Source organism: Lepidochelys olivacea (genome assembly GCF_965140295.1).
Source record: "Lepidochelys olivacea isolate rLepOli2 genome assembly, chromosome: 1".
Lineage (NCBI taxonomy): Eukaryota > Metazoa > Chordata > Testudines > Cheloniidae > Lepidochelys > Lepidochelys olivacea.
Genome location: NC_140411.1, coordinates 315,014,589 through 315,032,822, shown reverse-complemented (window position 1 = coordinate 315,032,822; position 18,234 = coordinate 315,014,589). Strand labels below are relative to the sequence as shown.

At 40.1% G+C, this 18,234-nt stretch overlaps 1 protein-coding gene across 1 annotated transcript in view; it reads right to left on the bottom strand.

Moving 5' to 3' along the window:
* Nucleotides 1–18,234, bottom strand: part of PLXNB2 (plexin B2) — a 324,582-nt gene that overhangs the window by 216,089 nt on the left and 90,259 nt on the right. Inside the window, exon 2 of the mRNA XM_084611348.1 lies at nucleotides 2,150–2,350. The gene's annotated coding sequence lies outside the window, so the exon portion shown is untranslated. The remainder of the gene's footprint in view (nucleotides 1–2,149; nucleotides 2,351–18,234) is intronic.

Genomic DNA, 18,234 nt, shown 5'->3' with positions numbered 1-18,234 from the left:
CTGGAAGACAGGATACCAGGCTACATGGACCACTGATCTGACCCAGTATGACCATTCTTATCAGATGTGTCAACAAATCCAGAAAGGTGTTCTCAACTATCATTCCCAGACATACAAGATCAAAATTAAGGGTCCATGAAAGTCAGAAAATGTGGAGCCATAGCTGAACTATTACTCTGTAGTATCCAGGTATCATGGCTCAGAAAAAAGGCAGATCCCTTGCTTTGGGCAAACATAGGATTAGGACTGGAAGTGAGGAAGAATCTCTTACCTGACTGAAAACTACAAGGAAAATCTTAGTTTCAGAGAATGCAATTACCCTAGCTGGAATATAACCATGACATGAAGGTGAATACTCCCCACTCTGACAGTAGAGAACAGAATCGTTAATGGCCATGAAATAGATTTTATATTCCATTATTTGACTTAATACTGTGACAAGGAGTGACTTAACTCCAAGCACTTTAGTTTACTAGTCTCTGACTTTAAAATAGAGCATTAACGTTTTTCAGCAATTAGTAAAACTTCACTTTTTTTAAGCTAAAAAAAGTTGGGCGAGATGCCAACTACATTAAACTGGTTTAAACTGCAGCATAGTTTAAAAATATCACAAGAAAATTAACCATGTACTAACATTCACCTTATTCTGGACACCCTTGCCAACACACACATACACACACTTTAGACAAATTAAAACAGTGGCTGCTCAAACTCATTCCTACACTTGGGAGGGGGATGGGGGGGAATCACACACATCTGATGATTTTTTATAATCAGTCTATCCATTTTCAATTCACTCTGCTGAACAGGTATCTATAAAATTATATGCAGATGATTTCTTCTAGTTCCCAGGGGAAAGTCTAAAATTATATTGCACCATCTATACCAAAAGAAAAGATAGCTGACATGCAGTCAGTTATCAGCTTAGTGAGAGATGCAAAATTAAGAAAATTGGCCTAATTGATCTTTAATTAGCAAGTGTATCTATCTATTTTACTCTTGTTTTCTTCTCCATTTTGTTGGGTTATAGTATCTTTCAAGTTAATGCAGGAGATATTTAAGAGTCTCTCTTTTTTAAGACAAGCTAAATCTGTTATCTTTGGGAAAGTATCACTTATGGACAACTATTACTGGTAAGGAAAGATCAACCTCTGAACTACACAACTGATAGGAAAATAGTTACAAACCTCATATTTATCTCACATTGATGCAAAACCTGAAGTACCTCTCCAGAAGTCAGAATTTGCAGGAATGGTCAAAATGTCTGGCAGGCTCTCTTTATATGGTTTCAAGTCAGTTTGCAAGTAAGATTCACCCAAAGCCATGTGTGCGCAATCTATTAATCTCAACAGTAACCTTATGTCTCTTAAGACAACGTTCCGCAATGACCAGTCCGTGGCCTGGTGCCAGTCCCCAAGATCTCCCTGACACAGTTTCGGAAGGCAGCAAGCCAGTCCATGGTATCAAAAAGATTGATAAACACGGTCTTAAGACACTTCACAATGAAGCAAACTCATAGTGGGAAGAAGAGATTCTGACTGCAGTCTCTGCTACGATTCCTGTCAAACCAGTGTTCACTAATCAATGTGAGCAAGCTTGATAGCAGAACAATCCTAAATCTATTTGTTCACCCCCAGGGACACAGTTTTAATGCCACACTTTCAAGTCTCACTGGAGTCACATTGTCTGTTTAAGTCCCTTACAGGAGACTCAGAATGAAAGGAAAGAAAAATAGGGTTAACTCACTAACACTTTAGTAGGTTGTAGCATGTTGCTGATGTTGGCACAAACCTGTTCTAATAAAACATTCTCTCCTTACATAGATTTATGGATACTGGAATCACCACCACTTGTTTGTTTTTTAAACACTACCCTTCCAGAAATCAACTCTTACCCGGTGTTCTCCATTAATAGCAATAAAAATCTAGCGTGGGCTCCAATAGCATTTGGTGGCTAGGAACATACATCAACTGTATTAGTCTTTGATCACTAGATGAGCATTTGAGGGGGACAGAACAGATGGGGGAAATGTGATTTGTAGTTTGCTTAGAAAAAAAGTATGAGACCTTATTTTATTTAAATTGACAAGGAACATAACTGTAATTTCCTTTTAAAGTGTATATTTAATTTATTAAAAATGTTGGCTTACCTGAAAATAAAATTCATCTGAAAATATGTGCAGACACCACTGCAGCACTGCGTGGAATATGATAATATGCTCCAGCTGGGAATGAGGAAGGAGATGGGATGGTATAAGTATTTGGCCTTTTAGAAAGGTTTTTCAGATGAACTCCGATGAGCCAAAACAAACCCTGGAACCAAGCCTTGGCCTGGCCTTGTGTCAGCCTACCTGTAAGGGGAAAAAAGGAATACTTAGCCTCTCACAACATAGATGTGATGAGACATTTTGGAGTCAGACATCTGAACACACTAAAAACAGAAAATGTAACTATGACAAATGTTTATTTTTGTTTTCTGTTTACATAACCCAACCTACCATAGATTCAAAGCAGCCATTATTAAGATTGATACCAGTAAGTCGTTCAGTTGACTTCCCCCCACCCCCACCCCCTTTTTTTTTTTTTTTTAAAGCTGGGTACTTTTCCCTTTTAGTAGATTTCTGTTTTTATGATGGACAGAACTTTTACAACACAAAAGAACTGAAGTTTTCTATTTCAGACGGTGATGACTCTTGGGTCATAACAAATCAGGGTTGCTTTTGAATCATGACCTAACAGTAGAGGCTCTATATACTATCTCCTTGAGCCATCCCATAAACCGACCTCTTTTCTAATCTGTTTCCCAACATAAGTGTACTATTTAGGTGAGCCAAATTCAGGCTTAAAATATATATAAATTTAGATGAGCCAAGATTTTCAAGAATGGATACCTAGAGAAGGCACCTTACTAAGTGGCCTAATTTTAAAAATCAACAAACACCTAAGCACCTCCAACTGACTTCAGGAACTAACTTATAAGTACCAATTTTTGAAGATCCATGACCTTGACCTCAACTCCCATTTGTAGAACCATAGAGATGTAGGGCTACAAGGGACCTTGAGAAGTCATTAATTCCTGCCCTATGTGCTTTGGAAGGACCAAGTAAACCTAGACCATCCCTGACAGGTCCAATCTGTTCTTAAAAACCTCCAACAAAACAGGGATTCCAACCTCTCTTGGAAGCCTATTCCAGAACTTAATTACCCATATAGTTTAAAAGTTATAAAGTTTTTCCTAATATCTAACCTAAATCTCCCTTGTTACAGATAAATCCTTTACTTCTTGTCCTACCTTCAGTAGGACATTATCACCAACTGGAGGAGAAAGTAAGTAAAATGTCTGACAGAATTTGTCCCAATGTGATTTTCTTTCCAAATGAAAAAAGATGGTTAAATACTTTCCCTCCCTTTTAAAGTAAGTGCCAGCAATGTAGGGAAAATGAGCACACCTACCATAACGTGTCTGCATGTGCACATACCACTGGGGAAACAAATTCCAATTTGAAAGATTTTCGAAATGTGGTTCAGGAATATTTTTTCCTTCAGAAATTAGGAAAAAAGTATGTTGACAATTTATTTAAATTTGCGGAATATAAATGTACCTTACTATAGAGTCAGATTCTGTATTAAAATTAATATGATCTTAATCTCTTTGTGAGTATAGAAATAAAAGCCATGTCTTTGTGCAATATTTGTCCTGTCCATAAAGCACTAGAGGAAATAGACTAATCTAGTGCAATTACAGATGTACACAAACTTTTTCTCACAATATCCACTGACATTTTTACTCTGTGCATTTTCCTCCAGGGTGGGTTCTCACAGGAAATTTACACAGCAAGAGTTCTAGTTGCATCTAAAGCCCACTGTTATTTTTGGCCTTAAAAACAACATATAAAATGCTTTCTCAACATATCAAACTGAAGGATTTTAATGAGTGAATGGGGAATTAACGGAAGACGAAAACCAAGGAAAAAATTCTAGCTCCTTACATTGGTAACCTCCGGGAAGAATTTTAAAATTATTACTATGCTTCTTCGCATTATAAAGCTTGTTAGTATTTGCTGTATAAAATGGACAATTATTTTCTCAATAACACTTATAATTGTCTGTGACGCTTAATCAAGGTGCATATTTAAATTAAAAACAAAAATCCATTTCTCTTAGTTCTCATATCATATACAGCTGTCACACCAAGGGCTTACAGGAAATTGAATCAGTGATGCTCCTCTTACCCCTCGCTTGCAACACGGCTCTCAGTAATGCTTCTGTTCCACCCTGTGCCAAGACAAAGGGCAAAAGGCCCAGGGGTCACCCACAAACCTACATAATGGCACACAGAAAGCTAACGAGTCATTGAGCTTTGCTCTGGCTTGATATTTTACTCAAACTGAATTATTAAACTGCTCTTTGGGAGGTTTATTAAGCACTTAAAAGCCTCCTTTCTGAAGAGACAGAAAACAAAGGTAATCATGAACCCTTTTTGCAATCCTTAGACAACTAATATATTTATGCTTGATTAAGAAAAGCCTATGAAGAGCTTGTGCAGTGCAGAGAGAACCTTTAAGTACCTCTTTTTATTAGAGAGGAATGGATGGGTCATTTTTTCCAACTCTTCCACTTCCCTTCTACTGCAAGCGTCTCAAATGTCTCTGGTATTGGAGATGTGAAGAAATGAATGCACATTCACTCTTTCAAATTCTAATCTAATCATGTTTTGCTAGCTCTGCTCAGGAGCACTGATGCTACATAGGGAAGAAGGTCAGATATGTTACAGCTACAGCAGATTTTGTCCAGATTGACCGAGTTTGAGATTATTGCACATTGTTATTGATCTTGGGTTACACAGTTTCATTCGCAGACTGGTCCAATATAACTGCTTTATACCATCAAATTCTACCATTGGTATTGCAATGTTTGTACGTTGAGCGTTAATTAGAAATAGTTGCAGAGATCCAGAAGTCTGATGACAGACTACCAGAGAAAGATTTTTTTCTATCCCATACGCATTTACTCAGATTGTTATTACCCAGTGTACAGTAAATCAACAGTAAGTTGGGTTTTTTTTAATTCACTTTAAATATCAGGCAATGGTCTCAAAATTGGTAACTACAGCAAAATACTCCACTCTTATGTATATTTTCTGCACAGAAATTCACAGGTATGGGAGCTCCCAAACATATCCATTGTAATGCTCTACTTGTATATTATATGGAAAATACATAGGAAATTGGCCAATAGTTGTTCATGTCAAGTCAACATGAGCTAATAACCCCTGCTTGCTTTCCTAAAGAAAAAAAGAGAGGGGGGTCTATGCTGGTGTTACTTATCTAGGCCTGAATCTATAACCCTGTAGCTTCAATTAAAAGATCATGTAGGTAACAGGACGAATTGGTATTTTATTACACCGGTTTTTTAAATTAATCAAGGGAAGTAAGAACTATTACAACTGACAACCACTTTCACCCATGCCCGTGTTTTCCTTTTATAATTATACGGATTTGGCTGTAGAGGCAACCTGTCAGTGATGACTGCAACATGTCTTAGACCAGCTCTCTCCTATTATTCCAGCTGGGTAGGTAAAGGTCATTGACACGCTATCACTTATGACATTTTACAGTCAATTGAGACCAGAAAAAATATCATTAACACTGAGCATACTTTGAAAAGCGATAGAGCTTTCTTCTTTCCATAGGGTCTTGTATGCTAGCTCTGATATAAACAAAGTCCAAATATGAAACAACCTAATAAGCCAAATTTCAGTGGGTATTTGTTTCTGGCATCCAGTTCCATATTCTCTTTGCATACAAACAATCATACTGGATTTGCCTCTTTCTCATGGCTGCAACGAGTCATCATGAGTCAGAAGTAAGGAAACAGCCATTATGTATAGTTAAGTTCTCAAATGAACACACACAGAAAAGTGATAAGACAAACCACCATATCACCAGTAGGCAAACACTTTTCACAAAGTGATCGCTCCATATCTGACCTCTCAGTCCGTGTCCTCAAAGGAAACCCACACAAAAGATGAGCTTGGGAATTTAAATTAATAATTCTGCTAGACACTAAAAACCGTGGACTAAACAAGCACATTGGTTTTAAGGCTCATTACAGTTTGTAATGCAGTCTTTTGCCTGCTCTTAATTGCTCACTTCATTTTAAGTGGTCTTCACAGCATGTGCAAACCCTTTATGCTTAACAATCTGCCCCGACTTGTATTTAACTCAGGCTCTCTGGTTATCTTCCCAGACCTCAAGAGCTCTAGGAAGCTCAAAAGTTTATCCCTTCCACCAGCAGAAGTTGGTCCAGTAAAAAATATTAACTCACCTACCTTCCCACTCTTTATTAAGAAACAACCCACTTAATTCTTAGGCTGTCTACACTACAAAGCTAAGTCGACTTAAGTTACGTCGACATACAGCCACCACTGTAATTAAACTGCTATTGCACGTCCACACTATGGTCCTTGTGTCAGCAGAGCGCATCCACAGTAGCAGCTCTTCCATCGACAGAGAGAGCAGTGCACCGTGGGTAGCTATTCCATTGTGCAACTTGCCACAAGATGTTTTGGGAAGGGTTTGCAATGCCTCATGGGTGCAGGCTCAGCATCACATGATGCAAGTTTCTCAGCCCCATCATTCCAAGGGCATCCTACTAGGTTTCCAGCTGCTTTTCAACTGCCCTGGAAACATGCAAACCAGCCATATGTGGCAGAAAGCATGGATCCTGCACTGCCCTTGAGTATTGCGCTGTGCGTTATGAACACGAGGCTGTAAGAAGCGCTTAACAGGGGGGCTATTCACTGCCCTGACCACAGTCCCATCTTTGTAGAAGCAGCATATCAGCAGCTCTGCACCAGAGGCAACTATTTGCCTCCTCTTGCCTTCTGCGGCTTTGAGTTTTACATGGCACTGCTATCTCTCCCTATTGTAGCCCATCCCCTCTATGCCCCAGCAAGTTCCTGCAGCTGGAGTGAAGCTGTGACTGCACAGCCTCCCCTCCCCACAGACCCAGGAGAGCCACCACCTCCCGTGCACTACAGGCAGGAGTGCCTTTGCTGTGTGGAGCCAGAATGCTCAGCTGGGAACTTGCTGTGTGAGCTCTCCACATCGAGCAAATAGGAAGAGACAAGTTCAAAACTTCCCAGGGGTTTTACAGGGGAGGGGCATTCATCTGTGTACCTGGCTGCAGGGCAGCGGAGTTCAAAACTGTGACCAGAACAGTCATGGTGGGTACCGTGGGATACCTCCTGGAGGCCACTTAGGGCGACACAAACAATTCAGTGTTTACACTGACACCACGTCGCTCTAACTACGTCGCCCTAAGCTCTACGCCTCTGGTCGAGGTGGTTTTATGTTGGAGTAGCAGGCAAGTTAAAGCTGCAGGAGGAGCACTGCCATGCGTACAATTCCATTCGCTAGGTCGAGGTAAGCTGCCTTATGTCAACAAAACCGTGAAGTATAAACATGGCCCTAGAGCAGTGGTGGGCAACCTGCGGCCTGTCAGGATAATCTGCTGGTGAGCCACGAGACAGTTTGTTTACAATGACCATCCGCAGGCACGGCCGCGGTACGCTGTTCCTGGCCAATGGGAGCTGCAGGAAGCAGCATGGGCTGCGGGCAACTGGTCAATGTCAACAAACTGTCTCGCGGCCAGCCAGCGGATTACCCTGACAGGCTGCGTGCAGCCTGCGGGTCACAGGTTGACCACCACTGCCCTAGAGAGTCTCTTGGAAGTACAAGTCTTCAATCCTTCCCACTCTAAATGTTAGATTGTTAGTAATTCGCTGGTTAATTATATATTCCTTCTACACACCAGAGATCTAGCCTTCATTTCTAACTACCATTAAGGCAAATGAAGGTGCATGGATCTGCAACTGTATGCAAAGCATGCTAACATTGTACATTGCATAATTGTTCATCCTGAGCACAGAACAAAAAATACTTCAGGATGTTCTCTTTTAAACCAATTTTGCATTATTATTTGTTTTGTTTTCAATCAGCATGTTTCTGCTGCCAATCATGGGGGACAAGAGGGAAAACCTTCGTTTTCCTGAATATCAGCTGCTGCCCTCTGAATACACATTGTACACTTATACTGTGCGTTGAGAGGTGGGGAAGAGACCTATTGTAAAATAATGCTTTTTAAACAGTCCACAAGCCCTTTGTGATTTACAAGCTGCCAATGTGTTGGATGAATTCGGCAGCTGGGAAGCCAACAGCTCTGCCCTCATTCAAAGGTTTGAAGCAACCATTCAGAATTAATATAGGGCCTCAGAGGATATGGTGATATCTAGCTTAAGACCCTATAAAAACTAGTATTTCAGCCAACAAGATTCTTGGTCCTAAAAAGCTCTTTCATACTCCCAACTCCCTAATTCAAAACATCAAGAGAGTCAGCTCTGCTTATCACAGAAGCTGAATGCCATACTGTATAGTGTTTGTGTCAAATACAGCCGCTGAACAAGCTTCAATTTACACTAATTGTCATTGGAAAAGAAAAAAATATAATTGTATATTTGTTAGAAAAGAACAATTTCCAGACATTCAGCATAGGCAGGAGAACAGTCACAAGCAGCTTCTTGGCTCGGTGGGTACCGCTAGCGGGTGGTAAATGAGAGCGTTGCAGAGAGGACACTTATTCTTCAGAAAAAGAAGGTGGGGGAGAGTGCTAAGACAGGCACCCCGATGGCTTCAGATTTAGGCAGCCACACTGATGTCAGTCTAGAAGTAGGCGATCATTATGCAGGCCCAGCTGCAGGGGTGTGCACTGTTGTCTGGAAAAATTAGAAGACGAGCAATGAAATATAAAGAAGGGGAAAATGACAGTGAGTGAAAACCCCATGATAAACCCACTTAGGCTCTCCTCTCCCCAGGAACAAAGATGAAGTCTAATCTCTTTAGCATATACTCTGGCTGAAGTTCAATTCCACGTACCCCCCATTCCCCACCCCACCCCCCACCTCACACTTTCAATGCCCTACAGAAAAGAGATAACAGAGCCCTTTATTTATTAACGGTATAAACCACTATGTAAGGTTCATGTTTAAGAAAATGTTTAGATGCAGAATTATAGCATCTGCTGTTTATTTCCCCCCAAAGACTATACTCCTCATTTAAAAGGAACAACAACATTCAGGATAAATATATTACTGTGCAGAGATGGCATTTCAATGTCCTCTGTTAGAGAAGCCTTTGTGGATATTTTAATTGGGGAGATACTTCCTTTTGGCTTCTTTGCACACTGGGGATGACCTCGTCACCGATGTAATAACGTACTTTAAGGCTGGGGCTTTTCCCAGAGTCTACTCTCTTTGTGGAATTATCTGAACGCACTAAAGTGCTTTTGATCAGAAAAAAGAAAAGGAGGACTTGTGGCACCTTAGATACGAACAAATTTATTTGAGCATAAGCTTTCGTGAGCTACAGCTCACTTCATCGGACGCATAGCTCACGAAAGCTTATGCTCAAATAAATTTGTTTGTCTCTAAGATGCCACAAGTACTCCTTTTCTTTTTGCAAATACAGACTAACACGGCTGCTACTCTGAAACCTTTGATCAGAAAGATGGTCATCTATGACATAGCACCTTCTTTGTGTAAATACTTCAGAAAGAAATCCTTTATGTTCAAATACCTCCCGAGGGTGAAGGAGGAGATGGCAAAAATGTTAGGCTTGGACCTGTTGCTGTGTTTGTGTGTCTCTCTGTTATCTGGTGACTTTAAGAAGACTTTTCACTATCATGTCACATGATAACAGCTGAGGCCTGGGTCTAAGGGAAGCTTCTTGGGAAGTCAGTCTAGGCCTGCTTAACTTCTGGTCCCAATTTAAGACTATTTTTCCCTTCATTTATGCAGGCCAGGAAATGGAATACCTCAAATATTTTATACTTGTTAATGAAAACAAAGCTGAGTCAGATGCCTGGCTCCTGCTGGCATGAATCAACCACAAGGCGTGGGGAGAGGATGGGGAAGAAAAAGGAAGCAGGGGTCTTGCAAAGGCTTTCACAAGCCCTTTATCAAAAATCACACCACCATAACTGAAGGGGAAGCTCAGGGCGATTTTTTTTCTTTAGTACTCCTGCTCTAGATGCGACTACTGAGTCAGTTAAGCCTGCTGCAGTTTCCACGATATACATCTGAGGAAGTGAGCTGTAGCTCACGAAAGCTTATGCTCTAATAAATTGGTTAGTCTCTAAGGTGCCACAAGTCCTCCTTTTCTTTTTGCGAATACAGACTAACACGGCTGTTACTCTGAAACCTGTCAGTTTAGACAGAGGTATTTATCCCTAGAGTTCACCAAATTGCTTCTGAAGAGCTTTGCTTTGGAACGCACAGGACTGCACCAAAATGGCAGGTATTTAAAAAATATTCCCCTTGTGGACAATACCCCCGACCCTTCATCTCAAAATACACATTGCCCTCGGTGCTATCAATATACTTGGGATATTTTTCCAGGAATAAAAACAAATGTTGCCCAGTTAGCTAGCGCACTGAATGCAGGCTCATTTGCCCAGCAAAGATTTCCTTCAGTGTTAGCTTCCTGGATATGGTTACGAGAAGTGTTTTTGTTTACAAGGGCTGGGGCAAGGGGCCGGGGAACGAACAACAATTCCTCACTGCAGCTCTCTGCCAAAAAACAATCCCCCCACACCCACACACCCAATTTATCATTTGGTAATGGGAAAAAATGTTTGACAGAGCCCTTGTTAAGATATTGGCAGCACATTACAGTGGGTTCAGAAGGTTTAAATTTCAAAAAATGCAGATTTGACTCTCCCAATTTTCCTCCCAGTTACATTATGTTTAAAGTTTCAGGGAGATTTGTTCTATGCGAGCATCATGAGTCTTCAGATTAAGCAGCACTGACCCAGATTCTCCAGTGTCTGGTACCTTGTCCAATCATTTTACACCTGTACTAATAAAATAGAAGGGTCAACAGACAGAAATGGAAACAGAAAAAGCTGAGAATTCTTAAATTACAAGAACTAAACTGGCAGATTGCTGACAAGCCACCAGTAATTTAAAGGCACCACAGTATCCGTGTTCCCCTCCAACGAAAGGCAAGGACAAGCAGAACACATTCAGTATCCATGCTGGAAATGCAGTTCACATTAAGGTATCAGATACATTCTTATAGAAAGGAAAAAGGCAAATTATTTATCTAAATTTGAAAACAGCACAGGGTCTTGGGTTAATTTAAAATTCAATTTTAGTTTACAGCATTAGGAGAAGGGATAAAAGCCTTTTCTACCATGGATTGTAAATTAAAATCCTAGGCAGGTCTGGTCTATCAGCTGATTGTGACAGGATTACAGCTATAAAGCCAGACTTTCGGCACTTCCTTTAGAAGATCTAACTATGAGGCTCTAGTGAACTATGTTAGGAAAAGTTTAATTTACTATGGCCTAAGGCAGATGAAATTTACCTTTTCCTTATTCCATTGCATAATATAAGGGAAGAGAACTTCCACAAAGGCAGAGAGGACACACATTTTTGCAAGTAAAATGACAGTTCGTCCAACCAATAGCTTCCTAAGAAAGGGAGATGAGCCATCACTTCTGTCCACAAAGCGGCTCCCTACAACATCTGGCCCTCTTAAAAGAAGTTTACAGAAGTTGATAGAGTACAGGGGGGAAAGTGTGTGCATGTTGCAAGAGAAGGCCAGGCTCTCCTCCCAGATTCTATGGTGATGATGGCCAGATAAGTACCAATATAGGGAACCTTATACACAAGCTCTGACTACAAATATACTTGCAACCCTCCCAGGTAGGGTGCTTTTGACAGGGATGATACAAAACGGACTGGCCCAAGAATATGGGCATCTTGGATTTAAGGAGCTGTTTCAATGGGTGCTCATCAGCTATGGAATGCCTCACTGAAGGAGATCACACAGTTTGACCATGTTCAGGTCTAAATCCAAGCCCCGCCTCTGATAAGGCCATCCTTATGGCCTCTTTCTATGACTGGCCAACCACAATTGGAAATACTATAGGAGAGAACGACTCAGAAGAAAATAAATACAAAAACAAACCATACAGCCCAAAACAAAGACAGATTGGAAATATTCTCTATTTAAGGCTCATTCAGTACTCTTTTTGATTATTTATATACATATAGTGTTTAAATAACACAGTGATAAGCACCTTGCAAAGGCTTAGGCCTGAATAGATAGATTAGCATCTCAGGGATTTTGTTTGTGAAAAATTTGATTTTTAATGTAAGATGTGTGTGACTTTAGTACTCAGGAGAAATCCAATCCAATATCCTAGGAGACTGAAATCCTCTCAACTGCACTGATACGCCACAGGCTGCCAGCAACGAGGACAGCTCCATTATCTTGAAGGGGAGGCAGCCCAAGGAGGTGTAGGTTTTGAGTACAGCTGATTGGGAAATGGAATTTTCATCCTCCGGATGTTTTCACACTTTAAAAAAGTCATTTTATCCAGAATCATGACCCCCCAAAAAAGTTATCAAAATATAACTTCTTAGAAAGTAAAAAGTTCAAAAAAGAAAAAAAATTTAAAACAAAAATTTGCAAATGTTAAAATGAAATGTTTTGTCTGACATATTTCATTTTGATTTTTGGAACCCAAAAGCTTCACTTTTCTTATTTGATTTTGGGATTTGCCGGGTCGGGGGGAGAGAGTTCTCCTGCCGTGTTTTCTCTATTACTATTTCTGTTACTGTTTCCAGATTCTTCTAATTACAGTAACAGAATGTGTCAGAGTGTAAGTTTCCCTCCCATTTCATCATACTTTTTACCTTAGCATGCATTTTTGGACCTGCAGCCCTGAGGATTGTTTTCTATTCCTTTGCTTTCCTAGTTGACATTTGACTTAATAGGGAAACATTTATTTTTCACCTAGACCTGATCAGGCTTGCAAGGACACGATATGCTAACACTGCCTCAATATTTACACAGTTGGTGTTAAGAAAATATTTATTAAAATCATTTACTTTGATGTACTCCTCTTCCCTTACTTCCCCTCCAGTAAAAATATACAGGACAGCTGAAGGTGATAAGGAATTCTACTGATATTGTCACCATGCAAAGGCAAAGGTCAAATGAAGGGGTTTTAACAGTTTGGATCATCCATTTGGTACTAACTGTAAATTGTGCAAAACAAGCCTTGCCGTAGCTTAGGTTTATTGGAAACAAAGAAACTGTCAAAGGTGACTAAAGTAAACAGCTGCTTTTAAAAAAATTAAAAAAAAAAAAAAAAAGGGAGAGAGAGAGAACAAACAAGTGTGAAAACAGAATGGCCTGCACTCTTCCTGGGCTCCTCATTATACTTCACAGTTTTTACTATTAGTATTTAAATCATTATTAAAATTCAATCAGCCTACCTGAGAGAGTGCCTGTCGCTAAAAGTCTTGCAACACCAATAAGGATTGCTGAAGCTAGAAATACCAACTGTCCCTAGGTACAATCTGATGAAGCACTGGAAGGCCTCCAACTCTGGAATGCTCTTCCTCTCACTGAATGCCAGAGCACATCTGTGGTATTCTCTGCGGGAGACTCGTGGATTGCTTTCTTTCCAAGCTTGTGGGGGGTTGGGAATGGATCGTTTATTGTATCTTGCAGTGGAGTTTATTTTGTGCCTGGCCTCCATTTAATATAGGCATATATGTTTTGTTAAAGGTGAGCAGAGATCTTCAAATATGGCACAAACAATGAGTGCTGAAGTCTTATTACAGAAAGATGATAGGATCATATGGTCAGAGCAGGTATCAAGCACTCTGACAGATGACTTGACTGTAGTGGAATGGGATGGGGAAGCAGGGGAGACTGGGCAAACTAAGAGGGTTTGGGGGGTTAGCCCTTTCATCTTAACCAAATAGCTCCCTTTTCTTTTCTCTTTTTTTTTAAAAAAAAAAATGTTTCAAACACTTTCTTTAAAGTTTGGTTTGCATGCAGATCGATAAAGTGACTTCAAATGTTTCACCACTACGCACAGAACCTTTTATATTTTTTTCCCCAAATAGGGAGTACTTTTTTCTAAAGTAAGATTCCCTAAATATACACTCAAGTCCTTTGAAGTCACTCTCCCACCACTACGCACAGAACCTTTTATATTTTTTTCCCCAAATAGGGAGTACTTTTTTCTAAAGTAAGATTCCCTAAATATACACTCAAGTCCTTTGAAGTCACTCTCTAGTCCACAAAGTTATGTAAACTAATTGGAGTGCTGCTCATTTAATCTTTTCAGGCCTAGATCATTTAAAAATGATTGAGATTTAGGATGCATCATTTTAACGCAGATGGAGCACTTCATGAGGTCAGGTTGTAGGAATTCACACTGTATACAGATTCAGAATTAGAAGGGATTTTGATGAAACAGAAAGGCTGCTTTCCACAGTCAAGTGAGCCGATTATAATTTTAGTTGTTGTTGGGAATATACTGCAGTCACCATTTCAACATACCATTGCTGAATCATTTCGGTCCTCAAAACATTTCAACAGTCAACAAAATGCACACAGCCTCTGAGTCAGTTTTTCCACCTCAGAATGCATACAAGATTCCCACTAAGAACCAATAGGAGTTAAGCACCCATGTCAAGGGAAGAACAGGCTCCTATGTTCCTACAGTTAAGAGTTTTATACAAGGAAAAAATAATAATTTTCATTGTTATGCTTTCAAGGAGGGCAAAGGCTGTTCTATCGCATCTCACTGATCACTTATACACTAACTTTACCCACTGCTCCAACAAGCTGATACAATTTTTGTATCAAAGAGCCACATGTTCTCCTACTCAAAGAACTTTAAAAAAATATGATAAACCAAATGCATCCAGGAGGTTAAGTTCCATGCACAGGTATAACTATGCAATTGCCTATGCAGGCAACACATCACAATCTAATATAGCAACACTAATCTTGAACTGTTTTTCATACAGAAACGCAATAATTAGCGTAACATTTCTTTATTAAAGTTATGTTTCAAATGCGCCATCAATGGATGCAGTTGCTATGGATACTGTTAAACAGCTTTTTTTACAGAGCTATATATATTTTAATATTGTGGTGTAGGTTTCAAATAAAAAACTGCCATTACTCCTCCTATTATCTTGATCTGTGAATTAATCTTGCTGACACGGTTGGTCAGGGGCTGCTGCCCCCGTTTTTTTTTTTTTTTTTTGGTTGTTTTGTTTTTTTAAACACAACGTGGAAGAGTCATTTGATATTTCCAGTTTGTCTACAATTAAAATTTAGATAGACCTAGAGACCTCAAATCACTCTTGAGCGCTGTAGTTAAGCTGACCTAGTCCTTGGTGTAGACACAGCTAGGTCATGGAAGAATTCTTCCGTTGACCTAATGACCACCTCTTTGGGGGGGGGGGGTGCATTACCTGCACCAGCAGAAAAACCCTTTCTGTCAATGCAGGAAGCATCTACATTACAGCACTAAAGCAGCATAGCAACAGTGCTGCCACTGGAGTGCGGGTAACGTAGATATGCCCTGGGTTTCCGTGGGAGTCTTCCCAGTCACAGAGGCACTGAATCTCCTTTTCCATAGATGGAGCCAACTAAGACGCTTTTTGAGACATTCTTTCGGTCTTCACTTGATCCCATGCATCTTTTACTCCTCTCCCTCTCCTGGAGGGCCATTATTCATCTTGCCTCTGACCTGGAAATGTAGCCAGGTAGTCTCAGAAGCAGATGTTAATGCCTCTCTCTGAGCCAAGTTACAGAGGGTGGTCATTTATCATCAATCCTCCTGGATCACAGTAGCTTCACATGCTAGCCTGTGAAGAGAGAGAATACCAAGGTTGCTCCCAACACAGGTCTAAGGCTATGCCATCTTGCCAAGTATTAACAATCTAGGCTCAAGATACATAAGAATTGTAAGGAAGAGGCACACTATTCGAGTCAAAACACTAGGACTAGAAGACAACATGGTACTGAATACTATTACTCAAACTCAAATATACCCACACCTAATCTACTTCTGCAACTGAATTATTTCAAATGTACTAATTTAAAGCATTTACATACTACTGGAATGGGTGCTACAGAACCCTCAAAATAAACAGGATTTAGGGGCTGACTGCTCAAAAGTAGTTAGGTTCCTAACCTCATTTCAATGGAAATGAAGAGCCTAAAAAGAAGTTGAGTAACTCTTTTTGAGCATTCAGCCCTAGATGTCTTCTCTTTGCTGAACCCATGAGGAACTGTTGGGTGTTTGTATGCATATGTCCATCCATCCATCCCTTTTATGACTCAAAGCACACTGTTGTCACTTAACATACGGTTCCTTTGTAATACACACTGTGTCAGGAGATAATAAATAAGTCAAATAACCCTATTGGCTTTGACAAATGCATGAGGAAGTTCTCTCTGATACAGGTAGGATGTAATCTGCTTAAACAGCTTGGGTCCAAAGCTGAAAATTAAACAAAAATGAACAGTAGGTGTGTGCCTGCTGATGGCTAATTTGATTTGGAAAAGATCCAAAGGGGTAGGGGTGAGGAGGAGAAATATACCTAAGAAAATGTGTAATGCTTCAAAATCATTGGACTCATTTTCCCCATAAAGTCAGTGAAGGACATTCAGCACAGAAGTAACTTTTTCTTATTTATATCTATGGAATCTGTAGCAGTTGCTGGTAAGGATACATTCAGGCAAATCTTCAATGAACCTGGAAGTACCACGAGGAAGTACCAGAGTAAATTAATATTTATTAAAATAGTGAACTTCTAACATGTGCTGAATGCCCACAAATCCCCACACACACACGTGTACTCTGTAGTTAGTTCAGAAATTTTGCACAAATTTGTACTCAAGTCAGCTTTCATGTTACCTTTGCAAAAACATTCTTGATTTGTATTGCAATAGCATCCAGAGGCCCATGTTAGTATTGGGGTCCCAACTGAACCTAGGCCACCAAGATTCAAAAAACCTTGACTTTCACATTTTAAAAGTACATTTAACCATCCCTCCCAGCATTTTCAACTGAGACAAAAAAATGCAACTTTACATATGGTTTAAGAAAGGGAAACCAGTAACTTAATGCGTACAACACATTGGAAAGCATCAGATTCTGCTTACAATATTTTCTGCAGAGAGAAAGAATTATATTTCTGAATCTGCATTTGTAATACTGTGTCACATCCTCTCAGTGCCTGAGCAGTCAAAGTGCTGTGTAGTTGGAGAGAAGGAACATCCAACGTTTGAGGGGAGGTAGCAAGCATGCTAAGTGTATGAAATTTTACTGCACTTTCCTGGCCTGATAACCCGCAATAGTCCTCTTATCCCATCTGAGCTCTTCTGAAGCCCAAAATGCATGCTTTCCCATAACAGTCTTAGAGAGGAGGGGAAAATACATCAATACTACCAAAACCAAGCCAATAATTTATACTGTACTAGCAGCAGCAAGAGCGAGTAGACTTTCAGAACCACAACATTCAACATTTAAAACATATGTCAACAGAAAGTTAAATACGCTCTTCATACATTTAAAAGGGTTGTCAACTAACAATCAGGGGCATTTAGCATAAACGCAAGATTATTTTTAACCACGCTTCTCTATGGCCAAAAATCATGCTTCATATTGAGTTAAATTAGCCCAGAGACCAATCTATTCCCAAAGGAAGAAAATACTTGGTAGGCTGGCCAAAATATACAGTGGAGAGTTTTCAGATTTTGACTTTTTTTGGGGGGGGGGGGGGCCAGCAAGAAACACTTTTCACATTACTTAAACACTGTTTCGTCACTCATGTGAATCCTGAGCATCAGCCTTGTGGATATATATCCTTCATATAGTCCAAACAGCTTGACCAACGTACCCAACAGCTACCCGTCCAAGGACTAAGGCAACCTCTGGAGCAACCTTCAGGAAGGTCTCAATCCTGCAAATAAATGCATGCACAAGGACATCTATGCCCACACAGAACATTAAGGACTTCAGTGGGAATTCTCTTTCCCCCCTTCCCTACCCCTCCTTGTGTTTGACAAAGCTGCTTTGCAACTCATTACAAAGATGCCATGTTACCCTTCCCAAACCAATAAAGTGACACCAAAACTCTCTGAGTGTATATTTAAAATAAAGGCACGGGGATGGCAGGACAGACATACCAAAATCACTGATTTTATATATAGAAACAATACTGAGGGTCCGTATTTTCCCCCTCTTCCTTCCATGCTTGATTTCCACTTATGGCTCCTTTAAAAATGAAAACATTGTTTTCCAAGTGCACTGCTTCCTTCTGGAGAATCAGACAAATTTATTTTCC